This window comes from Hypanus sabinus, chromosome 5, assembly GCF_030144855.1.
Source record: "Hypanus sabinus isolate sHypSab1 chromosome 5, sHypSab1.hap1, whole genome shotgun sequence".
NCBI classification, from domain to species: Eukaryota; Metazoa; Chordata; class Chondrichthyes; order Myliobatiformes; family Dasyatidae; genus Hypanus; species Hypanus sabinus.
The window spans coordinates 62,371,480-62,385,022 of record NC_082710.1 but is presented as its reverse complement, the minus strand read 5'-3'; the positions used below and the strand labels follow the sequence as shown (position 1 = coordinate 62,385,022).

At 42.4% G+C, this 13,543-nt stretch overlaps 1 protein-coding gene across 2 annotated transcripts in view; it reads right to left on the bottom strand.

The window, feature by feature from the left end:
* The window catches only part of LOC132394191 (tudor domain-containing protein 7-like), a 137,687-nt gene extending 125,672 nt beyond the window's left edge, over nucleotides 1-12,015 (bottom strand). The window contains exon 1 of one of the 2 annotated variants that reach the window (XM_059970033.1): nucleotides 11,910-12,015. The gene's annotated coding sequence lies outside the window, so the exon portion shown is untranslated. The remainder of the gene's footprint in view (nucleotides 1-11,909) is intronic. The other variant, XM_059970031.1, reaches the window with a different exon arrangement.
* Between the last annotated feature and the right edge of the window lie 1,528 nt (nucleotides 12,016-13,543).

Here is a 13,543-nt window from a genome sequence, read left to right as displayed (position 1 = left end):
ATGACATTACCAATAATGCATGCCTTTTCCATTTATCATTGAAATTTATTTCCCACATCCTAGCAATAGATTGTCAGCCTAATTATGGATTAACTAAAATTGGGTTGACATGGTAACACATTGCTTTACAGTATGGCAATTCCCACTGCTGCCTGTAAGGAGCTTGTACATTTGTAGGAAACCCTGAGACTGCATGGGTTTCTTCTACAGTCCAAAGACTTACCGGGTGGTAAATAAATAAGAACCCGTCTTCAGGAAATAAAACCTGAACACAATTGAATTGGACATCCTGATTTCGTCCCCTTGAAACTACATAGGAGCAGACAATAGCTGAATGTTCCTGCTATTAACACATGGTCAACAGTGCGTCCCTGCTATTGTGGAATGGATGAACAATCCATTGTGCAGGACAGTTCAGTTTTGTCTCTTATCCCAATTAGTTGTATACTCATGGTGCCATCCCTCAACACTGGAACAAAAGGAGTATATTTCTGGTGTCTGGCTTCTGGAACAGATACCAGTATTTAATAGTCAAAGGGATTCTGCTATTTGGTATGTGTTACCATTATAAATATGTAATTCTGTATATTTAACTGACTATATTTCAAAAAGTAATTGAAACTATAGTTAATAGTTTGTTATCTTTGTGTTGAAGTAATATTAAACATTGTTTAATATAGGAATAAGTGTGGAAATATTATATTATTTTATTCATCATATGTGCCTGGAAAGCACTAGATCCTTTCTCATGAATACATTGTTTTAAAGCATATCCAGTTTAGTCTTGAATTTTACACTACACAGCAACTGCCACTGTGGCAGCTAACCACAACACTGGATGTAGCCTCCTATGTGTTGATCACCTGTCAAAATTTTGTTTCTCGGCTGGGAAAAACTCATTAAGCTGAATTCAAAACTCAGTTCTTCCAGCATTTTCTGTGTTGCTCTATCCCAAGTTTTGTTTAGAAACATAGAAAATAGGTGCAGGAGTAGGCCATTTGGCCCTTAGAGCCTGCACTGCCATTCAGTATGATCATGGCTGATCATCCAACTCAGAACCCTGTACCTGCTTTCTCTCCATACCCCCGATCCCTTTAGCCACAAAGGCCTTATCTAACTCCCTCTTAAATATAGCCAATGAACTGGCCTCAACTGTTTCCTGTGGCAGCGAATTCCACAGATTCACCACTCTGTGTGAAGAAGTTTTTCCTCATCTTGGTCCTAAAAGGCTCCCCCTTTATCCTTAAACTGTGACCCCTCGTTCTGGACTCCCCCAACATCGGAAACAATCTTCCTGCATCTAGCCTGTCTAATCCCTTTAGAATTTTATATGTTTCAATAAGATCCCCCCCCTCAATCTAAATTCCAGCAAGTACAAGCCTAGTCGATCCAGTCTTTCTTCATATGAAAGTCCTACTATCCCAGGAATCAATCTGGTGAACCTTCTCTGTACTCCCTCTGTGTCAAGAATGTCTTTCCTCAGATTAGGGGACCAAAGCTGCACACAATACTCCAGCTGTGGTCTCACCAAGGCCTTGTACAACTGCAGTAGAACCTCTCTGCTCCTGTACTCGAATCCGCTTGCTATGAATGCCAACATACCATTTGCCTTTTTCACCACCTGCTGTACCTGCATGCCCACTTTCAATGACTGGTGTACAATGACACCCAGGTCTCGTTGCACCTCCTCTTTTCCTAATTGGCCACCGTTCAGATAATAATCTGTTTTCCTGTTCTTGCAACCAAAGTGGATAACCTCACATTTATCCACATTAAATTACATCTGCCATGAATTTGCCCACTCACCTAACCTATCCAAGTCACCTTGCATCCTCTTAGCATCCTCCTCACAGCTAACATTGCCGCCCAGCTTCGTGTCATCCGCAAACTTGGAGATGCTGCATTTAATTTCCTCGTCTAAATCATTAATATATATTGTAAGCAACTGAGTTCTCAGCACAGAGCCTTGAGGTACCCCACTAGTCACCGCCTGCCAATCTGAAAAGGTCCCATTTATTCCCACTTTTTGCTTCCTGTTTGCCAATCAATTCTCTATCCACAGCAATACCATACCCCCAATACCGTGCACACTAATCTCCTGTGTGGGACCTTGTCAAAAGCCTTTTGAAAATCCAAATATACCACATCCACTGGTTCTCCCCTATCCACTCTACTAGTTACATCCTCAAAAGATTCTATAAGATTCGTCAGACATGATTTTCCTTTCACAAATCCATGCTGACTTTGTCTGATGATTTCACCTCTTTCCAAATGTGCTGTTATCTCATCTTTGATAACCGACTCTAGCATTTTCCCCACCACCGATGTCAGGCTAACCGGTCTATAGTTCCCCGGTTTCTCTCTCCTTTTTTAAAAAGTGGGGTTACATTAGCCACCCTCCAATCCTCAGGAACTGATCCAGAATCTAAGGAGTTTTGAAAAATTATCAATAATGCATCCACTATTTCTTAAGCACTCTGGGATGCAGACCATCTGGCCCTGGGGTTTTATCTGCCTTTAATCCCTTCAATTTACCTAACACCACTTCCCTACTAACATGCATTTCCCTCAGTTCCTCCATATCACTAGACCATCGATCCCCTACTATTTCCAGAAGATTATTTATGTCCTCCTTAGTGAAGACAGAACCAAAATAGTTATTCAATTGGTCTGCCATGTCCTTGTTTCCCATGATCAATTCACCTGTTTCTGACTGTAAGGGACCTACATTTGTCTTAACCAATATTTTTTTATAAAAGATTTTACAGTCAGTTTTTATGTTCCCTGCCAGCTTTCTCTCAATCATTTTTCCCTTTCCTAATTAAGTCCTTTGTCCTCCTCTGCTGGACTCTGAATTTCTCCCAGTCCTCAGGTGTGCCGCTTTTTCTGGCTAATTTGTACGTTTCTTCCTTGGAATTGATACTATCCCTAATTTCTCTTGTCAGCCAAAAAAAAGTTTTCCACGAACTACTTCTGGCTATGACTCCACCTAGACTACATCCACACTGGACTGGATAATTTTGAAAATGCCGGTGTCGCGTAAAAATGATAGGTGTCCACACTATGCATTTTTGAAAGTATCTCTATCCACACTGAAACGGAGATTTCGGCGAATCTCCTCCTCCAGCGCATGCACAGGACACGTCTACCGAAAACAAGAGACATGTTTGGTGTCAAATCTCACTGTAAATGTGCGCATTTGTGTAGTTACAGACCAGAAAAACTTAAAACGACAGACAGCTGTTGGCTCTTGCACAGGAAAACTTAAAACTTAAAAAAAATAAATACTGGAGCGTATGGCGGCAACCAACAGGGAGTTCACAGACGGATTGACCCGGCTGACGACAAACATTGAAAAACTGACCAACTCTGTTGCATTAATAAAGCACTGTAGCGGTGTGCTACACGCAGCACTAAGATTACGACACGGAGTCGGTAACTGCAGTCGAAGGAAAAAACTATTCGAAATCTTCAGCCTCACTTTTAAGCCTCCCTCAACCTGCCCCCCATGGCGCAGAGGCTCCAAAGCTCTGTGCTCGCAAACCCCCGTAGGCTATCTAATTGTGAGTCGGTTCGGATGTGCCAGGAAATGGGTCGCCACAGCACCTTGTTAAATGTATAAAACATGTCTGCATCAGTGTTATCTTGTATTTCCATACAATGTTACGTTAGGCTGTTACACATCAATTGTCAGAGAAGTACTTGCATAAATAGGTAAACCACCTTCATACGAGCAAGGACAGAAAACGGTGAAGTGAGTATACTTATTTATTCAGTAAGTTATGGGTTAAAGTATTTGGTGAGTACATTTCTAACTCTTCTGGCTTCAATCTCGTTGCCGTCTGTTCTGAAATCGTTAGGTTGCGTTCAAGAAAACAATGAAATAGCGCGCTGCCCTCTGACAGTGTTTTCAAAAGTCTCTGGTTACCCCGTCCACAGTGATCTGCCCCAACAGCGTTTTCAAAAATGCCCACCCTGGAAAGCGTTTCTGAAAAGCTCCAGCTTCGGGGGATGAAAACGCCATTTTAGTGTAGACAGACGGTAAAAATGAAGAGAAGAAGCTTCGGTTACGGATTACGTAGTGTGGATGTAGCTTTATCCTTTACCTGCTCCAGCATTCAATAGCACATTTAAATTAAGCACCAATTCCATGACCAGTTTACAATTCCTTTATAAACCTTGAATACTCCTTTAACAAAATACCTCTATCAAGAAAAGCATTTAGCTCCAGGTCATCTAAAGTTTCCGCTGTGAACCACCCAATCTTAGTCTTAAAGCAAAACTTGGAAAGCAGACTTTGAGATGAACTGATGAGAGGAAGAGTTATTCTCAGTCGCAAACAAGACCAAATCCAGAACAAAATTTATCTTTGTGTCTCTGGAGTTTATGTGGCATGGTGGCAAAGAATATCCAGCTCAACAGATAAGCAGTCACAAGATTAAGAAGTTTAAGGTGCTGAAAAACAATTTACCTATTTGCATTCAAAACATTTATAAATTTATGATGGGTAATTACGTTAAGCAATTCATGCACATGTGGGATTACGATCAAAAGGGAAGCAGATGAATCAGTACATTGCATGATTAAAAAGACCACAAAACCACAAGACACAAGAACAGAATTAGGCCATTCGGCCCACTGAGCAGGTTTTATCATTCCATTATGGCTGATTATTTCTCGCAACCCAACTCTTCTGCCTTCTCCCCATTACTTTTGACTTCCTTGCTAACCAAGAATCTATCAATCTCCACTTTAAATGCAACCAATGACAGCTTCCACAGCCATTTGTGGCAATGAGTTCCACAGATTCATTATACTCTGGCTAAAGAAATTCCTCTTCATCTCTGTTTTAAAAGGACATCCCTGTATTCTGAGGCTATGCCCTCTAGTCCTAGGCTCTCCCACTATAGGAAACATCCTCTCCACATCCACTCTATCTAGGCTTTTCAAAATTTGAAATGTTTCAATGAGATCCTCTCTTATTCTTCTAAACTCCAGTGAGTACAGGCCCAGTGCTAAACACTGCTTATACATTAGCCCCTTCTTTGCCAGGACCATTCTCATGAACTTCCCAGTACCTTAAAGGGCTCAAAACTACTCACAATCCTCAAAGTGCAGTCTCACCAGTGCCTTATAAAGCCTCAGCTTGATATCCTTGCTTTTATATTTCTCGTCCTCTTAAACAGATGCTAACATTGCTTTTATCTTCCTTACCTTGCAAGTAAACGTTTAGAGAATCCTGCGCATGGACTCCCAAGTCTCTGGTTACAGAAATTTCTCCTCATTAAAATAGTCTACATCTTTATTCCTTCCACTAGACATGACCATATACTTCCCAACACTTCTTTGTGCATTCTCCTGTTATGAATGTACCACAGCTCTGAGGGGCCGAAGGGTGTGGGGTAGCCCCCTCCTTTGTGAGAATTGCAAGATCACTATTGATTTGGGTCAGGAGACCCAGGAAACGAGAGAGAGACGTGCGGAATGTCTTGTTCCCCCGGCGATATAAAGCTACAGGAAATGGCCATTGTCTCTTGGAGACGGACTTGTGTATTACAATACTGTGCTACGTGGAAGCCCTCAGGCAAAGTGGGCTGGTTGAGGGAGGGATTGCATCACCCCCAACCTGATTGACATCTACGACCCTGTGAGTCAGGATAAAAGAGGGTTTGCGGGAACAGCCCCTCAGACGCATCAGAAGAAACGCTAGCGATCCCGTATTAGCGGAAGCTGATGGGAGGAGGCCACGTGCGTTCGGTTCCATTTTGCCCCGGAACCAGTGGCTTTTACCACGGAAGAACGGCTTTTAGCTAACAACAGGGAAACCAACTCCCACCAAGACTCTCGAAGGATTGGCATCATAAAAGGACTGGGCAAGTTTAACCCGTCTCTCTCTCAAAACAAAACGCTGCAGCTTCAACAAACTAACAGTGACTTTTATATTCCCATCGGACAATACATTATCCCCTAGACAACAATAGAGCTATTTCTTATTGATTATTATTATACCCGCACTTTTAGATTTAGTATTGATGACGTATATTATCTGTATGTTTGCATTGATATTATTTTTGTGCATCTTTATCAATAAATACGGTTAAAAATAGTACCATCAGACTTCAACGGACCTCTCTATCTTAGCTGGTAGGTGACCCAGTTACGGGGTTCATAACACTCCTAATCCAAGTCCTTCTGAAAACTCCCTGTTTTGTCAACACCACCTACCCCTCCACCAATATTGGTAATGTCCACAAACCTGGCCACAAAACCATCAATTCCATCATCCAAATCACTGACATATAATATGAAAAGAAGCGGTCCCAATAACAGCCCCTGTGGAAAACCATTAGTCACCACAGCTAAACAGAATACCTCTCCCCCCAACCCCTTTGTTCCTACTCTTTGCTTCCTGCCAGTCAGCCAATCTTCTGTCCTGTAATACCTTGGGCTCTCATCTTGTTAAGCAGCCTCATATGTGGCTCCTTCTGAAAATCCAAGTAAATAACATCGACTGACTCTCCTTCTCCTATCTTATTATTTTCTCAAAGAATTCCAATAAATTTGTCAGGCATATATTTCCCTGAAGGAAAACAGCTGACTTCAGCCTTTTTATTTTAAACCAAGTGCCTCCAAGTATCCTAAAACCTGATCCTGAATAATGGACTTCAACATCTTCTCAATCACTGAAGTCAAGCTAATTGCTCTACAATTCCCTGTCTTTTACTTCCTTCCCTTCAGGAAAAATGCTGACGATATACAGCAGATTCTGGAATTTGGTGCAAAAAAAAACAACTGCTGGAGTTGGTCAAGACTCTGCATCAGGTGTGAGGCTGTAGAAGGAAGATAAGAAGTTCAGAGGTGAGATAGGAGTAATAAAGGTGCTGGTAGGCAATATATGGAAGGACAGGCAGATAAAGCCACTTAGCCACTTGGGGGAAGGGTGAGGGGGAGTTTGGAGACAGGAAGATGAAAACAGACAAGGGAAAACAGTAAGGGACCAAAAAAATCAGACTCTCTACTGAGGCTTGTGACAAATCAAGAACCAAAACCTTGCTTTATTACCCACAGTAACCATCATCTGCTTCCATCTCTTTGAATCGGATTTATTATCACTGTCATACATCATGCAATGTGTGGTGGGGAGGGGGAGAGAGGGACGGGGGGGGGGGGAGGAGGGAGAATGAACAGATAGCCTGTTAATGCTCATAGATCTGATAACAGAAAATAAGCTGATCCTGAAACATTCAGTATGGGTTTTCAAGCTTCTGAAACTCTTCCACAATGGTGGAAATTTTTTGGGCAAGTCCAAGGTGGTGAAGATCCTTGTTGATAAATGCCATGTTATTGAGGCACTGCTTTTTGGAGCTATCCTTGATGGTGGGGAGGAATGATGGAGCTGGCTGAGTCCACAGCCCTCTGCAGCCTCTTGCGATCCAGGGCCTTGGGCTTCTACACCAAACTGTGATGCAACCAGTCAAAATGCTCTCCACTGTACGTTTGGAGAAATCTTTGGTGACAAACTAAATGTCCTCAAATTCATAATTAAATATAGCCACTAGCATGCTATCTTCTGTTTGCATCAGGTTATTGCACCCAAGCTAGATCCTCTGGAAATGCTAACACTCAAGAAACTGAAGCTGCTTACCCTTTCCGCTGTTGACCCCTCAACGAAGACCAGTGCCTATTCTTTCATCTTCCTCTTTCTGAAGTCTACAATCAGTTTTTTGCTCTTGCTGACATTGCAAAGCCACTTAACCAGACAATCCATCCCACTCTTGTAGACCTCCTCGTTGCCATCTGAAATTCTGCCAGCAACAAGTGGGGTCATCAGCAAATTTACAGATTTAATGGATTGCTCTGGTCAAATCTGTTGCCAAATGTCTTCAATAGACTTTGCTGATAACAGATAAATGCTGCAAAAGCAACTGCCAAATCATTCTCTACAATGTGTTGTGCTGCAAAAACTGCAATATTCTTGTTTGTATAAAGAATCTCCTTTATATAATTTATCATAAAATTCAAGGTCAAAATTAAGACAAACAATTCTCAGGAATACTTTAACATGGTGAATTTAAAACATTCTACTTAAAAAAATGAGGATAATATATATTTAGAGCACATTCAACGTGAAATAAAAGAGTAAAGTCTTCTGTTGCAGCTTGCATCCAGGTCAGTGTCTAAACCAATACTGGAGTATGGCAGAAAGAGGTACCACATTTCATTTCAGAATCAGTACCATCCTTCATAACTGACTTACAGTCCTAAATTCAGCAGCAATGCAAGTTTAAAATATTTCAATTTGACACAAAGTAGTTGCAAAAGTAACGCATTAAGAGTACGACAGGAATCTTTAACGCAGTACCCTTCATATTCCACTATATGCCAGCATGAACCTGATAAGATGAGTGGCCTTTCTGTGAAGATATTAGTGTTACAACAACACGAAAAGAATTCTGGAAGAAATTAATTTTTAAACAACAAAATAGTTAAAATTCCTGACTAGTCACCATGTTACCAATCACAATGTTAAAGTAGGGGACCCAAAACGCTTTTGCAGAAGTTAAACTTTTGAGGCTTGCAAACGAAAGTTTAAATACTGAAGACTTTATAACAAAATCATCCAAGTTAATAGAATTGAAAAACAAAACAAGAAAACTGTATCAAGGTCATAATGGAATTTATTCACATTGGCATTGGTTAAAAGATTAAGTCATGATAGAGCACCAGGATATCACAACTCAGAAAAGATAAATGAAGAGGACCAGGCAAAAAATAAGCTGACGCTTAAGGCATTCAATTCATGTAGTATTTGAACGCCAAATTCCCAAAGGACAATACAAAATCAGTCCAAAACCAAAAGTGAAGATCATGTCTTTCAGTTTCAAGTTGCAGTTAACATATAACATATAGGTTTGAGAAATGACACAATACGTAGGGGCAAGGTAAGGCACTTGACTGTCGGAGCATGCTGGGAATTGGTTACAATATTTGTCACTGTAGTTCAGATCAAACATGGAGCACACACACACACACACACACACACACACACACACACACACACACAAATCAGGGATCAAAAATTGCTACTTCATGCCTCAATTTACCTTGCCCAGCAGGAAATATGACAACCTAGGTCATTCAATCACTTGGGACTCATTTTATTGACAGTGAAGGTGTCCATGTTAGCCCAAACAAATGCTGAAAGAGGAATGTTCTATAAAGTGCAATCACTAAAATCAGATCCTAGATTCACTTAATCATTAAATAAAGTTAAACAGTTAAATATGCTGCCATTTGTGCTGAGAAACTTGAGGGTAAACAGAAGCAAAAAGCCTCCAACATTGGGGGTTCAGAAAATGAGTTAAAAAAATATCAGTTTCAAACATTAACAAAAATACTGTCTTCCAGTTTCAAGATACTGACAATAACCCAATGGAAATACACTAGTGCTCAGAGTAAACATGCAGTAGTAACTCTCACGCTGAAGCATATTACACAATATGAAAGTTTCTTTCACTTTCATTTCAGTACAGTGCATTATGAATCCAGAAAATTGCCTATTGTAAACAGTCCACACCTAGTTTACAATGAGAGGATCTGTTTTGTTTTTGTATCAAGGCCTCATGAAATATACTGCATACAAAAATAAGCTTCACCTTCATGAACTTTCACTCCACTTCAAAATCAAAAACGTTTTTTCTTGATCCCTACTGTAAACAGCCATTTAAACCCCTCTCCAACAACTACAAAGAGGTGATGCATTTTCAAAAGAAGGGTTAACCTCAGTAATAAGAAATTCATGGACTTATTTGCCACTAAGGTCCTCCCCAGCTTACAAACAAGTGACTTTGTACAGCGTGTCCTAACAAACGTCTGTTCAGGAGCACAGTGACATCAGTAGCTGCTGCTGGTTACCGTATTTTCTGGAACCTGTGAACTTAGTTCACAGCCACATTTCCAACCTGTGAACTGTTCGGATTATAAATAGTTCATAGAAACTGAACTTTCCCTTAACCCTAACCTTTACAAGGACATCAAGATATGACCTCCATAAAGCTATCACAGATGCTAAGAGACAGTATTAATCCAGCCATCAGCTGTGACAGAGGTTAGGTATTATAAGTCAGGAACCATCACCAACAACAACACACACCTTCCAGATGAGGTTTTGAACAGAAGGGAATTGATATGTCACCTGCAATCCCAACTGTCACCAGTGCACCTAAATCTAAAGTCATCATCACAGAGCAAGATCAGTTTTCTGGAAGGTGATCCAGTGGAAAGCTTCATGTTCAGATGGTGTTTCTGTGCATGTCCTTATATCACATGTGGATCAGCTAGCAGACTCTCTTTAACCTCTCCCTGCTTCAGGCTGTGGTTCCTTCCTGCTTTAAGACAACTATCATCCTGGTACTCAAGAAAAACAAAATAATGCACCTTAATGACTGTCTAACATCTGCCATAAAGAAGTGCTTTGAGAGGTTTCTAATGGCACACTCCAGCTTTCCAGACAACCCAGATCCACTGCAGTTTGTCTACCAGCAAAACAGGTCGATGGGAGATGCCATTGCCCTGGCCCTACACTCACTTATGGAGCATCTGGACAGTAAGGACACCTACAATAATATTCTGTTCAGTGACTACAGTTCCCCTTCAATACTATAAATTCCAAGCAAACTCATCACCGCACTCCAGATCCTGGGAATCTATGCCTGTGCAACTGGATCCTGACCAACAGACCACAATCAGTACCGATAGCCAACAACTATTCTGAACACCCGTGCTCCACAAAGTTGCATGCTCACTTCCCCCCCCCCTTACTCTGCTCTCTGCACCACTCTGCTGTCTACTTTGATCCTGTGCAGTCGCATACTTCCCCCGCACCCCCCACCCCCCCACCAAATCTCCTCAAACTCATAATGAAATGTAGGAAAGATATGCATGCACATACAATGGTCTACATCGATGGTGTTTATGGTTGAGAGCTGAGCTTCAAGCTCTTAGGAGTGAATATCAATAATCTGTCCTGGTCCAACCACGTGTCGGTCTCAGACCCCAATTGCACTTGCTTATCCACAGCCATTTCACCTGGGGTTTCTAACAGCTTCCAACCCAATGAAAGCAGCCAGCTACATACAATGCTGGTAAAGTGTTTTTACAAGAACCATTTAACAAAATAAAATCAGACTAATTGCAAAACAGTTCATACACTATATTATTCTCGTTGATACTACATTTGTATATTCCTCGTTGTATTATTGTGTCTGTTTTGATTGTTTCCTTGTTGCGGCAACGTGTCCCGCTAACACCCACATCCTTTAAACCTGCTCGCTGCCCAAGATCCACTCATCCATTTCTGCGAGTCTTCACCAACTTCCAACTTTCTCCTTTCTTACGCTACGGGGTCAGATACTGTGGTTGCGCTGGAACAACGTTCGCTCAGTTCACCCACATCCTAAATTCTCCCACCCTCTGGTGATCTGCAATGCCGCTTCTCTCGTTCAACACGTTTCGTCCCGTTTCTCTCCATTTACAGAAGTCACGGCGTTCACAACCCTAGACCAGAACCCTTCAGTTTTTACAATCAGTCCACGGTAGATTGCCCTTGCCCAACCCCTGTCATTAGTGCCGGGCTCTCCTCAAGCCTGTCCGGCCCCCCACTCCGACCCTACGTTATTCCTTCGCCCACCCGGTACTGACCTCATCACCTGGGTGATCAATTAGTCTGCCTCCCAAAGATATAATAAAGCCCCGACACTGTCAGGGCAGCCGCCCGGCGATTCCCAGCCGAACTTTCTGGCCTCCCGTTGCCCTCCCAACACTCCCCGTGCTTCATCAGTTCGTTCCCGTCACTGCCCCGTCCAGGATATTTCTCCGGCGCTCCCTGCAATAGCCCTTAGGGTACTCACCGCAGGGCGCGCCCTGCAGCCACCCGCTCCCTGCCCGACGGGACGGCTGGACGGCGTCTGGAGTCTGGACTACCGGCGCGCTCCGACGCATCTAACTGCACGGCACCACGAGAGCTGCGCATGTGCGTACACGCCCCGACTGGCCACCTGCCAGTCGTTGAGGAGGGTGCGCATGCGCCGGTGCCGGCCGAAGGCAGGTCGGCTGCAAGTTCTATCAACGAACTTCCAAATTGTAAAGAAGTTCAGCAGCTTGAATACTAGTGCATCTAACACAAGGAGAAACTGTTCTTGTGTAGTTCGCATTTGTTAAAGAAAGAAGGATTTTGTAATACAAAATGTCGAAAGACCCCGTGGAAAGTTTCATTGGGATAGGGAGGAAGTGTACTGTAAGGGTGCCAGTATTGGTCAATTAATGGCAGAGCGTGGAGTTAGCAAATCCTGTGGAGAAATATCCGGAATACAAACGGATTTGAAAAATTCAGCTCCAACTATCTTTTCAAGCTCCCAATTTTCTCTGTTTTAATATATTTTATTAAAAGAAACAAAGCCTCCGTGGCTTTAACTAGTATGTGACATTGACGAGGGTGTCAAAGTTCAAAATAAATGTTATTATCAAAGTACATACATGTCACCATATACAACCCTGAGATTCATTTTCCTGCGGGCATACTCAGCAAATCTATAGAATAGTAACTATAACGGGATCAATGAAGGATCAACCAGAGTGCAGAAGACAACAAACTGTGCAATTGCAAACAGTAATAAATAGTGAGAACATGACATAACAAGATAAACATTCCCTAAAGTGAGATCATTGGTTGTGAGAGCATCACAATGGGTGGGCAAGTGAGTGTGTCTATCCCCTTTGTTCAAGAGCCTGATAGTTGTGGGGGTTAGTTACAGTTCTTGAACTTGGTGGTGCGAATCCTGAGGCTCCTGATGGCAGATTGATCATGGCCTAGGAGGTTGGGATCTCTGAGGATGGATGCTACTTTCCTCCGACAGCATTTCATGTAGATGCGCTCAGTGGTTTGCCAGAGAGGGCTTTGCCAGTGACGTACTGGGCAAAACCAACTACCTTTCGTAGGGTGACAATGTAATCGCTAACTGTTTAGATGCTGAATTGAATGCATAACTGTATTACTCTGTAGTGAAAAAAAACCCTCTTTTGTATTATGTTAGATTCTGAAATTCTGTAAGACTCTGTATTAGTTAATTTTTACCTGCGGCAAAAATCTTTAGAAGGATGGGGGATGGTACGGACGTGGAGCAACTCTGAGGGACCGAAGGATACAAAGTCGCCCCCCCCCTCCTTTTTGAGAATCGCAAGATCGCTATTAATCTGGGTCTGGGACCCAGGAAATGAGAGAGAGACACTCAGAATACACAAGGGTTGGAATGTGTCCTGACCTCAGCGGAACGGAACCACTGATAACGGCCATTGTCTCTTGGAGACGGAATTGTGTATTGAGTGCTGTACTATTCATTGAAACCCCTCAGGGGACAACCACAGTGGTCTGATCGAGGGATTGCATCATCCCAACCTGATTGACATCTGAGACCCCGTGAGTAAGGATAAAAGAGGGGTCTGGGGAACACTCCTTTAGACGCACCAGGAGAAACGCTAGAAATCC